We start from the raw sequence: 17,124 nt of genomic DNA, 5'->3' as shown, positions 1-17,124 counted from the left end.
TATATATCAATACCAGAAGTAAAGTAGTAAAATTTAACCCATAAGTCTCTAGAAGAGACAGACTAAGAAAACTGGAGAAGATATAAAAGGTGTGGCCCAGCAAAGACAAGTATCTGAAGAGGCAGGACGGGTGGGCATACAGGGATTAAAAGCATAGATCACAGATGGCCACCGCGTCTCATCTTTCAGTGGGCCCCAGCAAATAATTAGCAGAGGTATGCTCTGCGCCTTTGTCAGCACGTGCGTCTGTCAAACATGAGCGTGTGTCAGGAACAATGACTGGATGACAAAGGGACACGGGACGGCCTCCCCGCCACCACCACAATCGTTGTGAATTGCAAGGCACGCGCAACTTGGAACAATAGGGAATGGGACGGGTACTGGGTGGCATCAAGCCGACACAAGGCCCCCCTCAAGGTATCTGGCCAAAAAGCTTCAGCATCAGCATTCTGTCGGACCCCGTTCTGTCGGCCTTAAAAATTGTGTTGCAAGCAGTTTTGCAAAAGCGCCTGTGCATATGAGTTGTGAACGCATATGGAAGCGGGGTTAATTCAGTGGAAGGGCGGTCACGCCAAAAGAAAGAAACATATAAAGATCCTAAAAGCTGGGACAGAACTACAGGGATACAATGGAGTCGGAGTGGGGGAGGGGGAGTGGCAGAAGAGAAATGGGACAGGGAAAAAAAAAGATGGTAGACGGGCCACCTTTCTAGAAGCCTTACAGGGGTCCTTTGTTACGGCAGCTGGTTGCAGGGAGGTCAGGCCAGCTGTGCTTCCACTGACCCCCTCCCCCCGTCCCGCTCCGCTCCCTGACCAAACACAGCCAGCTGTATAGAGGAGGAGTTAGGGGATTTCAGCGATTTTGGGGGAGGGTGTCCACACAGCGTCCAAATTTTAGGACCCTACATGACTCACATCTAAGTGATGCTTTACACTAAATGGCTCTGGACCCTAAAGCATTCAGACTCTAAAGTAGTGGTAGATAGTGACAAGCCAATATATCATTTTGAGATGATTTTTTGAGCGAGTATTGATAAAGGTGTTTGATTGGCCAAATAACAAAGGTGGTCATTTCACCTATATTATAAGACTTGTCAATGAATAGAGATTTTTTTCTTTTTTCTTTTGACTATTATATACAATTGTTATTTTAAATTCAGTGTGCATTCCTATCATGAAATTGTGAAATATACATAAATTAAATATATATATATATATATATATATATATATATGAATAAATTACTTTTATCAAGGGTGCATTAAATTAATCATACATATATATGTATATATACCAATTACATATCAATATTTTTAAATGCTAAGTGAATATAGGCATGAAAAATTTATGTTCTTCTTAACTCAGAGTAGACGATGGCAAAAGTACTCTAAATGTAAAAATAGAGCAATGGACAATTAAATACCCAATATTGGATAAATATCCAAAATACTGATCATCATTGGCAACAAATCTTTAAAAATCTGTATATAAACTAGGGCTGGGCAATATAGCTAAAAAATGTATCAACGATATAATGTTGTCTTTATAATTAACACAATTTATTGAAACAAACAACAAATATTTTTGGTTTTAACAATCAAACACAATAAAAAATAAACAAATATCTAATTTCTAATGTTTTATATGCAGATTAAATAGGTCTTTATTGTATAGGTCTAATTGTCTCCCGAGGCCACAGGAGGGTGCAATGAGCAAAATAATGCAGCGCATTTAAATTGTCAACGCAAGGAAGTAACTCTATAAAAATGTGCATTACGTCTAAATTAACTCATAAAAATCTAATATAATTTCGTAAATTGCATAAACTATTATGAACAAAACAGCATCATGTATTTATGCATTGCTTAATCCAAAGAGCCGAAGCGCCATTCACACAGACTGCATTTAAAAACATATGAGACGCAGTGAAAAGGAATAAACCTCCACAAATTTGTGACATGTTTTCTAAAAGTTTAAACTGTTTTAACTTTGCATGGCTTTCTATACATCTCTTGTGTGTGACGCGAGTGCAGCAGTCATTTTTCTCCGTCTAAAAAATGCGCTGAATATGCGTTCTGTGTGAATGGCTTGGTTTTGGTTTTAACCTAATCATGATCTTCTCCGCATTGAGCTTCTATATTTTTCTAATATTTTGAATGCATAATGCAGCAGCGGTGCGTCTCGTGGGCTAGACTAACAAAACATTAAAATGCAACAACGTCACTTACATCATCATCACCGCACCTCGCGCGCCACTGATGACGCTCCCTGATGCACACCTAACATTCAAATGCAAATGTTTATTTTAAATTTGACTAATATTCATTCTTTATTCACAATCTCCTTATCACAGGCAAGCACAGCACTCAATTCAGCATGTGTTCGTGTTTGTGTGTGCTGTCTGCGTCACTCATAGAACGTGCCTATATCGTGCGCTATATCGAACAATTTTCTATCGATATTGAAGAAGGTGTACCATCGATAAATACCGATACCGTTTTATCGCACAGGCCTAATATAATCCCTTATTGGTGGACATCCAGTCAATCGGAGTCTTACCAAAAACTTCACAATACACTATTATGAGAGTGACTCTTATGCTCATTGCACACAGCTGTTTCTAATCACCTCACTCACTATATAACACCCACTCTAACCACCTTTCTCTGCTGAGTATTGTTTACCCTGTACCCCTCTCCGAGTCTCCGTGTTTTCCTTGTTTTGCCTTGCCTGTTTTTGCAGTTTCTGATCTTTGCCTGTTTTCCTGGATTTCTCCCTCTCGTCTCGCCCCTGTGATTCTGTCTGCCGATCGGTGACCTACGCTAGCCCTAGGACTATTCTTGTGTTTTTGCCCGCCATATACCTGTTTGCCATTGTCTCACGTCTCGTCAGCCTCGTTACAGAATGTCACTGTATTATCTAGAAATATTTCCTTTTTATTTTAGCAATAAAAGCTGTTAAAACAATTTCAAAGTGAAATTATCGATCCCAGTATCTATATGCCAGCAGTCGGCTCGTAAACGCATGGCTCTACTCGTTGCTTGCAAAGGCTGTGCATTTTCAGGAAAGGCTTGGCTCTATTGACATCTTACTTAACCATTTAGAGTTCGCAGAGGTCTTCTTATGTATATAATAACACCATAATGGGAGCTAAAGTGGCCATACACAGAGCAGGAAGACAGTGTAGAGGTCCTGTACAACTGCAGTGAACCATATTCACCATATTATTCAAAAACGAGCTCTTATTACACTACATCATGTTTCCAGACTTCTACAATGACAGCCCGCGGGCACCATTTCACAATGGATATATTTGCAAGTGAAGTCTGCACTGTGGATTATAAGTACTTGAGCTTGAGGTACACCCATGATATGAACCAACTGAAAAGACCCTATTAAGAATATTTATATTTTAGACCTTGAATTTGTGGTCTGCCTGTGTCTCTTTGAAAATGTCTTCAGTCAACTGAAATGGTATTTAAGACTCTTCATTTGGAGGCTGCAACATAAAGGCAATATAAAAAGTATTGTTTCTAAAAATATTTCATAAACAAAAACCATACGAAAGCTCTAGTGAAAGTCAACACTAGTCTTAAACTAGCAGGGAAACAGATAGCTTTGCAATAAGACACTGAGTTTCTTGTAGTGCTTCACATATTCTTTCAAGCAGATCCGATTTAAAATCATTCCCACTCATCTTTGCTAGAATAATCATTATCCTCACTGAAGAACTGGCTTAATATTTAATATTATTATTATATACTTTTTCTTAAATACTCAATTCTGTTTATTTTGCAAATAGTAATATTTCTTATTTTGTTTAATATTTTTATTTAGTAGTAGCAGTAATACTAATAATATAAAAATAACATTTGGGCCAATTTGTGCTGTTTTTATTATATTATATTTTATTTTATTATAATAGTAATAAAATAATAATAATTAAATGTTATATGTTATATGTATAAATAACAAAATATAACTAAATGGTGAAAAGGGTATGGACATTCACCCCAACAATTCAGTTTCGTTTCACAATACAGAACACAAATTTTGCAAATTCTACTCACAAAAGCCTCTTTAAACATTACAATAAAGAAGATTGCACATAGTTCATATAGCCTACTTCTAAGCTCCCTAATGAGTGCACTGCATTCATAGGCAGATTTTTTTGTTCAGAAAATTCTTTGTGGATTTGAATTTATTTTCTAGCCTCACTCAAGCCAATGAAAAATTGAAAGTGACTGAGATCACTACATCAAGATAGCGAGCAAGTACTGCAATAATAGATGAGATGGGCTCCGCACAAGCAGTATTGATCGAGGGCAGGAGGCTAAACAGAAAACGCGATAGACAGATGTGATTTAGCATACCATGGAAAAAAAGAAGAAATCCAACATTCTCTGGGTAGTGCTAGTGTTTCAGGACACTAGTGTCTATCTTGGCTATTGCATAACATAGCCTAGTATTTTTCTGTTTTTTTTTGTAATGTAGATGTTCTATATAATTTTTGGACATTTGGATCTTCACAACCACACAGTACTTTTACTTTTACTCAAGTACATTTTAAGTGATGTATCGGTACTCTTACTTTGCTATTTTCCCTCCATTTGTGGTCATTACATGCTTGTTTTAATTGTATTTTTATCCGTTAAGGTGTATTATTGTTTGGTTTTTGCAAAGTGAGCGACATACTCAATGTCAGCTTGCACATTGTTAAAACAAAAATTACAATATTATTACAGACCATACATATCACACACCCCTAGTAGTTAACTTGCTAGGACATTTAGTAATAAAAGGAATAGTTAAAAGACTAAGCATTATTAGCATGACTTTAGGATCAATATTTTAGCATCACTTGCTCATCAATGGATCCTCTGCAGTGAATGGGTGCCGTCAGAATGAGAGTTCAAACAGCTGATAAAAACATCACAATAATTCACACGACTCCAGCCCACCAGTTATCATCTTGTGTTTGTAATAAACAGACAGATTTTTAGGAAATGTTCATTTTTGGAGTAGACTATTCCTTTAAGCTAGCTGGTTAACTAGTTAGCACTATGTTAGATTAGCAATTTAGCTTGCAAAGACCCCCTTGTATCAATTAAAATGGGGTCAGATTATACTGTGTGAGAACTTGGAGTGTTTAAAAAGATGAGACAGACAAAAATTTTAAAGTGAAAATCAACTGTGTATTTACAATATTCACATGAGACCAATAAAACTATGAAAACGTCAGGCTGTTAAAGGCATAGAGTCCATAACATCATATCCTAAAACAGTACGAGTCCCAGTGTGTTGATAGTCCCAAATGCAAGTGTCCAACAGTGTATATACAATCTAAGTGATAGTCCAAATGCTTGTATCTGGAAAGGTGAGTAAGAACAAAACACCACAGCCCAGGATTGGTTATCACCAGCGCATTTATTAGTGAGAGAGTGTTTGCTTGCCATGCTGTCTCCTTTAAACTGCTTTAAGGCTGGCGTACGCGGTGCGATTCTGAAGGTCGGAACGTCGTGAGCTCTGGCACGTCACGCTTGAGTTTATCCGAAAATCGTACGGAGGCAGTCACACACGACACGAATTTACTACGATTTTACAAACTCTGACGTAAGCATTACGTTTCGCGCCATTCATAAAAATATGGATTCTGAGGACGAAATAGTTTTTTTTGTGGCAGGCGGCTTGTGACGTCCAAAAAAAATTTAAAACGAAGACAAAGGACATGGCAAAGAGAATGGCTGGAAATCAGAGAAAAGCATGGACATTCTGTTCTAAATAAAGAACTCGAGGGAGTAGGCCATTTCTGAATTTCTGCTCGTTTTGCCGGAAATACAACAGGCATATTCATTCATAAAGCTGAACGGCAAATTTGGCACATTCGGAATAACAAATAAAAAATAGAACTGTATAATTAAACTCAAATTATTATAGAATATGGTTTTTGTCATCTTCTGATTGGTCAACTTCAGATGGATTGCCAAATCGTCTCGTTCAACCGTACATACGCCACGAATTTAAACCGACAGCATCCAATTTTTTTTGACATGTTTGAAAATTATCGGGAGGACGGGAGGTGCTCGTAACGTCTCGGATCGGCCGGTAATTCTTCTCACACGGTACGAGCTGCAACCATGTGAGCATCTGCGATTTTCTCCCGAGAGAAAAAAATCGCCTGCGAGCTCGTACGACAGCAAAAATCGCACCGTGTAAGCCCGCCTTTACTTGATAAATGAGTCTGGGTCTGACCCAGACCCAGACTCATTTAAAGACATACATACATACATTAAAATAGGCAAGAGGAATAAAATGGCTAAGACATCATGCAAATCCATAAAACTCAAATATATATATAAAACCACCATAATACATATTTAGTGGATTAAAACATGTGTCACCCTTAAAACACCCTTATAATAACTTTCAGCCTCTGTGGATTTTCTTTGGGGTTCAGTGGGGACTGGATTCTATTCCGTCAATGTTAAAGGGGTGGTTCACTGGGTTTTTTCTAGGCTTGATTGTGTTTATGAGGTGCAGTCTAACATGTGTTAATGCTTAGTTTTTTAAAAAACGCATTATTTTTCACATAATTGACCTTTATTCCACACCTTTGGGTATATTGTAAACAACGGCGTCGTTAATATCGCTTATCAGTTTGAGCCCGATTGAGAAGCAGAGGATATTATTGAAGAGGATTGTGCAGAACCTGTGCAAGAACGGCTTTTAATGGTAGGCCTATGTTTTTTGTTTGTTGTCATCTCATACTTTTAGATATTCTGTTATTTGTAAATGCTACTGCTTATGTTGGCTTTTAATATACAGTTTTATCCAATTTTTGGAGCTGAGCTGAATGAGAGCGAGAGAGAAGCGAGGAACAGGATTGAGAACCGCTGCTTTAGAACATTGATTTTGAAACTTGTGAATCCATTAGAATCCTTAGAAGACAGAATCTCGATTCATTTATGAATAGATTTTTACGTCCACCTCTAGTTTTCTCTTCCTCTTCTCAAAAGCAGCGCAGCATGGCCTCGCCCCCTTTGATGCCTTTTCCCGAGGGCGGGGTTTATCTGGGTTTATGATGTCACGAACCCGGGAAGTAACTTGTTGTAGTCCCTACCAGCCGTTTTTGTAGGCATTAAACTGCCAGAATTTTAAAAGACGATATCTCCGTTTGCATTGAACTTTCAGCTTTGTAACTTTGCAGATATTGTTTATGCTCAAGCAGCAACATTAGACACTAACTAACGTTAAAAAAGTGAAATCGCAATGAACCAACCCTTTAAAAGCACTGCAGAGTCACAGTGTTTACACTGTGGAAATAAATCTATAAATGGCTTAGTCATTAGATTCTTATACTCTACTGTATATGTCTCTGTGCATTGAGCTGGAAGGAAAGCATTTTAATGTCATTTTCAGCAACGAGATCACAACAAAAGTCGTCATGCACCTTGATTGCCAAGACATTTCGATTTCTCTTTGTACTTTCCACAAATACTCATCTAAAAAGTTAAAAGTATCACATGTCTGTGACTTGGGTCAAGGTGCCCACGGTTTGTGCAGCTCCAGCCCTTCAATATAATTGCTGTGATTTATGCCTAATGCTAACATAGACAAATGATGGAGGGTATGGAAGCTTTTCCTTCTTTGCCTATCCCGACATTCTCCCGTTTCCAATCCTCCCCTTTCCTAACATCTGTCAGAAGCCTTCAGCTGTTGAACAGATGTTGTAGATCCTCTCATCTATAACCGAGGATACCGCTGGAATGAGGTGGAGGAGGAAGAGTGGGAGGAAACATATAACAACACAGACATTTTCACTTTTTACAGTGTATTTCAGCTCAGTTATGAAAATAAAAGTGAGAATGGTGGTTCATGGATGCTTCTAGTAGTGCTGAGTGTTTGATGTTTTGCATTTTATCAATGTGTAACAGCACATTGGCATCAAAATCAGGGACCCTTCTCTTGATTGTCTGATTCAAGTGGTCATGTGTACAGTAGTAAATGGAGATCTGTCTCGTCTGACCACTTGAGATCAGATCACGCTTGCCGGATGTTGAGGTCAAGTTGTGTTTGTGTTGCATCTTTTTGACCAGTTTTAATATCCTTTCGTCATGTGTCACCAATGCCATTCCCACAAACCATTGAATAAAGTTTCAGGAAGGAGTTTATGGGAAGTTTGATTTTATGTAAACATAGTTCATGTAAACTTCTCAGGGAAGAATTTTGTTGTCAAACCCTGACTGCAAAGTTGTGAACAGTGGTGGAAAGAGTACTGAAAAAATATACGCAAGTAAATGTACCATTACATTACAAAAAAAATGTAGTGTGAGTAGAGTAAAAAGTACTGGTCCAAAAAACTGCTTGAGTAAGAGTAAATTATTTGTGACCCTGGACCACAAAACCAGTCATAAGATGTATGCATCATCGGGGAGCTGAATAAATAAGATTTCCATAGATGTATGATTTGTTAGGATATGACGATATTTGGCTGAGATACAACAATTTGAAAATCTAGAATCTGAGGGTGCAAAAAAATCTCAATATTGAGAAAATCATCTTTAAAGTTGTCCAAATGAAGTTCTTAGCAATGCATATTACTAATCAAAAATTAAGTTTAAATATATTTACAGTAGGAAATTTACAAAATATCTTCATGGAACATGATCTTTACTTAATATCCTAATGATTTTTGGCATAAAAGAAAAATCTATAATTTTGACCCATACAATGTATTTTTGGCTATTGCTACAAATATACCCCAGCGACTTAAGACTTTGTGGTCCAGGGTCACATTTAGAGTAGGCTTGCTGCGATAGATGGTGTTTTCGTTTATACCGGTTTTAAGCCACAACACTGGTTACGTCATTTGCCTACCGCGGCACCGCTCCCCACCATCGTTTTGATTTATTTATAGTAACAAAAATCATGTAGCCTAGTTCAGTTAGAGGGCAGACACTTTTAAAAACTAAACGCTCAATGCAGTGTGCCGAACCGTGCGCGAACGAGGAGTCCGATTTTATTTATCACGTACAGTAGGAAATTTACAAAATATCTTCATGGAACATGATCTTTACTTAATATCCTAATGATTTTTGGCATAAAAGAAAAATCTATAATTTTGACCCATACAATGTATTTTTGGCTATTGCTACAAATATACCCCAGCAACTTAAGACTTTGTGGTCCAGGGTCACATTTAGAGTAGGCTTGCTGCGATAGATGGTGTTTTCGTTTATACCGGTTTTAAGCCGCAACACTGGTTACGTCATTTGCCTACCGCGGCACCGCTCCCCACCATCGTTTTGATTTATTTATAGTAACAAAAATCATGTAGCCTAGTTCAGTTAGAGGGCAGACACTTTTAAAAACTAAACGCTCAATGCAGTGTGCCGAACCGTGCGCGAACGAGGAGTCCGATTTTATTTATCACGTGAGGAGAGTGAGTCGGACTGACTGACAAGAGTGAGGTGAGAAAGACAAGACGATGGCAGAAGATTGTAGCCTAGTTCAGTTAGAGGGCAGACACTTTTAAAAACTAAACGCTCAATGCAGTGTGCCGAACCGTGCGCGAACGAGGAGTCCGATTTTATTTATCACGTGAGGAGAGTGAGTCGGACTGACTGACAAGAGTGAGGTGAGAAAGACAAGACGATGGCAGAAGATTGTTTCGAAAGGAAATGCAAAGGCGCCTGTTTGGCAATATTTTAGATTTTGAAAAGCCTGTTGACTGGAAGTTTATTTAAACATTCGTTTCTTATTTATTTGGTTCCACAGTGTTTGCTGATTTTCAGTTTTATACACCTATTTAAACTTTGTGTAGCCTAAGTAATTTGATATTTTATTAGGCATATATGATGTATTTTTATTCGTTTTGTTAATAAAAGTTTTATGAGTTTGACGTTGTTGCTTGAATTGAATCAATCCACTTTTTTGAAGTATTGCCGCTAATTTGAAAGTGAAAGTAAAATGCGCACGGCGCTTTTTAAGCTATTTGAAAGCCAAGAAATCTGAGGAAAAGAGGGAAAACTCAAACGAACAATTGTTTGACGCCGGATTGACGCACGGCACTTTTACAAGCCATATGAAAGCGAAGAAAAGAGGGAAACTCAACCCAACGGTGATACCAGTATTACCGGTGTTGTCACACATCGATTAACCGGTGGGAAAATGTCCTCACCGTCACAACCCTAATTTAGAGTAGAGTAGCTTATTTAAAAGTACTCATGAGTAGTGAGTACTGAGCTGTGGATTCTACCCCCTTATAATAAATGCTGTACACTGCAATTTAAACATTTAGAAAATATTGTACATATCGTAATTCACATCATTTGTGTTGTTTGTCAGAAAGAATGAAGAATATCTATCATCCATCAGTTATTTTTGACTGCCAACTCTTACATCTAAAATACATCAAAACAACAGAAAAACTATTAAAGTGATGAAAAGATAAAAGAGTTATTCTCAGAACACTCATCACCATTTAAATCCTAATGTCTGAAAAATAGATTTAAAATCAGGCGTAAGGCCACTGAGACAGGGCATGCAATTGTTGCACATAAAATATTAATGTTTAGAACAGTGCAAAGAATACAAAACCATTAGAAACTCACACGAGAGTTCAGCATCACACAACATGAGATGGGTCAAAAAGAGCCAATTTCTCTCCAAAAAGGTGCCAGTTGTTTTGTGATAAAGAAATGAGAATCATAAACGTGATCATTTATGTTCAAATTTAAACATAAATGCACATTGTTCTAGAAGGGGGCATCATCCCCTACCTTTTACACAGCTACATTTACACCAAATTTCAGGCTCTGTACTGTAGGTAGGCAAGTATATACAGATCATTTAGTAAGCAGAAATACAAAATTGACCTTAACATACTAGACTGATGCTGATAACTTTGACTGAATTGATGCTTGTAGAATGCGCTTCCAGCAGCCATGATTATCACCAGTTGCTGGTTAAAGTTTTCTATGCACAATTTGATTTGACGAGAGTCACGAGACCAATTACTCTCTCCCTATCCAATCTCATTAACGGATCAAATTTGCCAGTAGAAAGCAGTTAAAATGCTAAAATTCAATATATGAGGCTGAAAAAGCCCCAGTATGAGTTTTTGTCTATATTATATTTATATCATATGATAGAGTTAAACAGTATCATAACAAAGGTTGCTTTTTTTCTGAATATCAGCACGATTACAAATGTTCAATAAACAAGAAGTGAATATTGTGAGTTATATTTTAGACTCAATGTTGTCCGTTTTTGCTCTGTTTTGCCAACAAAAATAGCTCCAAATTAAGGTGCAACAGAACCATTGTGCGTCTCTGAACAAAATGGTGTTTTTTAGTGAATGTTTTTGTCAATGATTCAATGACTCTTTAATAAAGATAGCTTTTGAACAGACATTAGAAACGCCTATAAATGCCCATTCAGTCCACTGCTGACATTGCCAGTTAGCATAGCATTGTATCCACTAGATACAGTTTTTTTTTCACTTTGCACAACAGCTAAGCAAAATAAAACTCTTGAAATATACTGCTAATCTTCAAAAAAAAAAGTGTGACAAACTGACACATTTCTAAAAAAGAGTTTATAATGGTTTCTATGCCCCTGGTGTTTGAGGTACTTTATGGAAGCATTATTTTTGCAGTTCCATTTGGTGCCATTAATGATGCATAAATTACATACTGCTGCTTTAAAGGGATAGTTCACCCAAAAAATTTATATTCTGTCATTAACTACTCACCCTCATGTTGTTCCAAACCCATTAGACCTTCTGTGATTTTTTGACCAGAAGAGAAGAAATTGTTGAATAAAGTTGGAATGACATGAGGGTGAGTAATTTATGAGAGTATTTTCATTATTGGGTGAACTATCCCTTTGAGTGAATGAAACATCATCAAAGAAATCATCTCTTTTAAATTAAATCCAAATTTGATTATCTAAGACTTCCGTTCTACACAGCACAGTTATCAGCATGAATCTGAATTAAATAGAATTAAAGGCTAACAGACAGCAATACATCTGCAAAAATCAGGCAGTGTCTTGCTGTTTCAGATGTGGATGCTAAAAAGAACAAAGGCAAGAGATACTGCTTCATATATGAAGAGTGCCTCACCACCGCAATCAGTAGGGAATTTCATTTTATTTCATAATTATGGTGTTCCTGACTTTGAAGTTGTGCCACACAGCAGAGCTCTGTGAGGCACAACCAGAGAAACACTACTATGTTTATCCATCTTCTGTTTCTCTATCCCTGTCGCTCTCACCCTCTCACTCTCTTTCTCTTACATAGACACACAGACTGCAGCAGATGCTTTACAAGAGCTTGTGCTCTGCGTACACAGAGCATGAGCTCTTGTAAAGTATCCGCAGCAGTTCTGTTTATGTCTGAGCTCTATTCTTACCGTGTTCAGCTCCACCTCCTTCCTTCACGCAGTTCGTAACCCCTGACTGAGCTTTCCATCGTCATTTACTCATCATGTAGTAAACAGTATAAAGAAGGACAATTACTCAGTTATCTACATATTAATGGTGATGAAGGTGCTTTAGTGTTTAAGGTCAACATGAAATCTATTGTAAGTCTGTAATGCGATCAACTTTCCCTACCTTTCCCTTTTGAGATGACACCAAAAAAAACCTGTTTACATCAAAAACTTAAAGGATGAAATGGAGTCTAGATCTACAGTACATTTTACACTCCTTTCCTTAATTCAATAGAAACATTTTGATCCTAGACAGATGCCTTTGCAGAACCCTGACACATTGCCAAGCATCACTAAATTACCCATTATGAGCACTAGGAAGAGAAAGAGCTGTTTCACTCTGTCACTTGAGATCTCACTGTAATGTGTGGACTGTAAAGTGTGGTCATACATAATGTAAAGTCATGTACTAGTGGATGTGTTATGATATTCTTAATGCAGTGGAAAATGGAAGGTCTACAAGCAAGCGTTCAAACGTGTGCATGGCGTGTAAAAGCCAACCTTAGAAATTGAGCTAAACTACCCTGATTTTCACAGCTTTGATGTGATTACTTTGAATGACTCCAGAATTTTCCACGCAAATGTAGAGGAAACTCCGAGAGTCATTTTTTCCTAAGTTATGCCTGTTAAGTCTTTTTTTCCTGGCAAATGAATACCATGGTATTTTAATATATACCATAATACAGAATGATTTCCATATTCGTATAGCTACATAACTTATTGCAAATTAACACCTAATAAATCAATATTCTTTTTGTAAAAAAAACCATAAAATCTAATGAAAAATACAAACTTTTTGTGGTCGAGCCAGTACAAATAAATACAAATAAATGGACCAAGAACTATTCATTTCAATGTTTTACATTATGAAAGCCTGGTAATGAGATAGGCCACAATCCTCTGTCAAATATAAGACATGGCAGTAAATAAACCAAATCGCAAAGACACAAATCCCTCTGCACAATTCACCCATTGCAACTCAGCAAAAAAAACGGACTTTTTTTCCTGGCAAATGAATACCATGGTATTTTAATATATACCATAATACAGAATGATTTCCATATTCGTATAGCTACATAACTTATTGCAAATTAACACCTAATAAATCAATATTCTTTTTGTAAAAAAACCCATAAAATCTAATGAAAAATACAAACTTTTTGTGGTCGAGCCAGTACAAATAAATACAAATAAATGGACCAAGAACTATTCATTTCAATGTTTTACATTATGAAAGCCTGGTAATGAGATAGGCCACAATCCTCTGTCAAATATAAGACATGGCAGTACTGAGCTGTGGATTCTACCACACAAATCCCTCTGCACAATTCACCCATTGCAACTCAGCAAAAAAAACGGAAATGGCTTTTTCAAGCACCCAATCTCTATATGGCGTAGAATTGTAGTCCATTGTTTAAAAGTCACACTCTTATTATTACAAAGGAAAATATATCCTTCTCCAGTGCCACAGATTAGCTGGCAGCCGTCTGATTGCCCTTTGCCCCTACGCTATTGTAGTTTCAGCTGCTGTGTCCTCTTGTTCATCCATATGTATAACAATGGGGCGCACACTTACCACAGACAAGCAGAACAGACGGAACCCACTCAGGACAGTTAAAAAAACCCATTCAGCTGTTACGGATGTCCAATACCAACAGTCATTGTGACAGGTGATTAAATAGTGCTGCTCAGAAAAGTTGCTTACAGAGGTGCTTACAGTTTTTCATGTGAATTACTTTCAAATCAGCCCATAAAGACTGGACCCTTGGGAAATGAAAAAAAAAATAGATTCCTATTCTTGAACAAAATTTATTTTACCCTTTCAGACCTGGATTTTTTCCAAACCACTTGTCTAGATTTGTACCAACTCATTGTTTTTTTTCATGTCCACTACATTGGACGCCAGGACTGAAGCAACATAACAATCCTCATATTTTAATCATACTTATGAACCAGAGATTGTGTACTAGAGTTGGACTAGTGTTGAAGATTTTGAAAAGAACGCATACTGTTAGAATGAGCAATGCAATAAGAATGTACAAAAAAAGGTAAGATGATATGAAGTCTCAAAAAAACTTTTTACTGGTTGCTGGGAGAATATATGTGTAAATGAAAAATATGTATAAGTTTAAGTGTTCCCTTAAATTTGAAGTCAAATCAAATCAACCTGGAGCCTTTCAACCACTTCGATTTTAATTACTTATGAAAAGAATCAAGCTGAACAGATAGAATTGAGTAGAAATTATAGAAAATGTCTGTAGCAATAAAATAGATAGAAACAAAAATGTTATGATGAAGAGGACTGATGTATCATTCTTAGTAGTTTAATGTGGGCAAAACACACTAGACTTCAAAGATTTAAAGATATAGTTAATTCAAGAAAAAAGGAAACTTCACCATCATACTGTATATGGCTTTCTTTCCAGTGAAGGTCTCTTTTTTTCATATATTAAAAGTCAGTGGGGTCCAGTGTGGTTTTGGACCCCATTGACTTTCATTGTATGGACTTTGATTCTGTGTTCCAAAGAAGACATGCTTTCAAACGCTTTCTTGATCTAAAACCAAGTTTACAAAATGCAAATTCTATCCATAAAGGGATTCTAAAACCATAATTTGAGCAATCAATTTAAGTAAGAATATTTCTAATCACTCTATACTCATTATAATGTTGGTGATATTGAAGCATCTGTACACTGCAGTCCTGTACTCAAACCATATTTCAGTTAGGGCTCTTACAACTCCTCAGAGCTTAAGGCCTAACCATTATGGATCAATAACAGTCATCTAATTATTGATGAGAGAGGCTATATGTAAAGCGTTTCTAATAAAGACATAATATCACTCTCTTACATCGTTTTACACTAGATTGTGTTATTTTTGCATTTGCATCTTTCTTATAGGTGGTGTTTTATGATGCTGTGTGTTTAGAAACATCTGGACTCAATCACACTGACAATCTAGTATATCCAGAAAAGCACGTCTTGATGGACGTTAGTGGTTAATACATTTTTCTCCCCATCATATTCCCAGAACTCTAAGGGAATAACTCCATTATTATTGTTATTGGACAAATATCTGCATGTTTTATCAAAGATATGGACCTGATGAAACTACATAGACGTGCAATCTCCAAACACTTCAGCTGTATTTCATGATAACCTAAAACTATAAATAATGCATGTTAAATGAAAGCACAGATTGCCATTGGGACTTACCGAATAGAAGGTTACTACAATGAGTGTCCGTGCCGCCTTTTGTGTAACCCACAGAAAATATGGGTGGGGGGGTTGGGGAGGGGGGGGTAACTTCAGATTATTCTGCATCCGAATTTCTCGCGAAACTGACGCTCGATCAGACGCACGTGGACGGAAGCGCTTCGGATGGTCGTAAATTTCGAACTGAAAGAATGGACGGATTTTGGATCATCTCTGCGTTCGTTACTCACTGAGCAGCAGTCACTGGCGCATAGACTGCGCTCCTCCCGCGGCTCCACCCGCTAGCCCCGCCCACTCGACGAGCCCATTGGCGCACACGGGCGTTTATGCAAATGTTCTCTTCCCGCTGATGTTCAAGAGTTGAATGGGATACAGTGCATACAGACGGAAGGCATAGAATACCGTCATCTAGAGGCCAACACACACTTTCTCTGAACGTTTACGTTTCTCTATTGTCAAAAATATTTTTTTATTTTTCGTTTTTGAACTGAGCGAGTGCTGTCTTACAACAAAACAATTTCGCAAATAATGATTTGCTTAAAAATATAAACTGCACATATGCTCTGAGCTCTAAATAATATATATATATATATGTATACATATTAAAACAAATATATATTTAAATGTATTTCGATTGTGTTTATATTAAAATGTGTTTTTATTTTTAAATATATCAGCAAGGAAGCTCTGGGTTTTATACTGTGAGCAATTAAAAATAAATGTATAGATAATTACCATATTTATTAACAAAAGCATCAAATAATACTATGGTGCTTCCGTAGTACCACGATACTTTTTGCTGAATGAATGAATGAATGAAGCAAGCAGAATATCTGGGGAGACCCCAGCTTTAAAATTTGAGATGATTGTCGTTTTTTTATGTACCATAGTCAGTAAAATATTAAAACAGTTGTCGCATACTTTTAATGATGAGAAGTGACATACACACAGACTTACAATGACTTTTCTACCATCAAATAAATAGCAAAATGATGTTAAATCAAACTATCCTATCTAAAATTATATTGTAGATTCATTTCATTCACCACAAAGATGTATTTCACTCCACTGGAGGAAATTTGTTCGTTGTTTAATATTAATTTTAAAAGCTTGGCAATGATCATAACAGTGACTTCTGAACAAATTCTGCACCTTTACACTCAGAGCTGCTTGTTTGATAAACCAACAAATGAGAGGATTTTGTTGTTGCTGTTGTTTTCAAACTAAAAATGAAAAAAAAAAATTTTGAAAACAGCAATTAATAACACAGTAAAAAGTAATACTTTGGTCTTAATCATTTTATATGATTTTATTTTACTTGACCTTTTTTTATACACACAAAATATTTCAGAATTGTAATTAATGGCCATTTATCAATTACCGGCCACAGCAATCCTGCCAGGATTTAACATCAGT

The 17,124-nt window shown here is 36.8% G+C and overlaps 1 protein-coding gene across 1 annotated transcript in view; it reads right to left on the bottom strand.

Moving 5' to 3' along the window:
• Positions 1-15,775, bottom strand: part of LOC107560628 (numb-like protein) — a 66,012-nt gene extending 50,237 nt beyond the window's left edge. The window contains exon 1 of the mRNA XM_016244862.1: positions 15,709-15,775. The gene's annotated coding sequence lies outside the window, so the exon portion shown is untranslated. The remainder of the gene's footprint in view (positions 1-15,708) is intronic.
• Between the last annotated feature and the right edge of the window lie 1,349 nt (positions 15,776-17,124).

This window comes from Sinocyclocheilus grahami, unplaced genomic scaffold (genome assembly GCF_001515645.1).
Source record: "Sinocyclocheilus grahami isolate Dianchi unplaced genomic scaffold, SAMN03320097.WGS_v1.1 scaffold736.1, whole genome shotgun sequence".
Taxonomy (NCBI): domain Eukaryota; kingdom Metazoa; phylum Chordata; class Actinopteri; order Cypriniformes; family Cyprinidae; genus Sinocyclocheilus; species Sinocyclocheilus grahami.
Note: the sequence above shows the minus strand (reverse complement) of the source record. Positions and strands in the feature narration are given on the sequence as shown.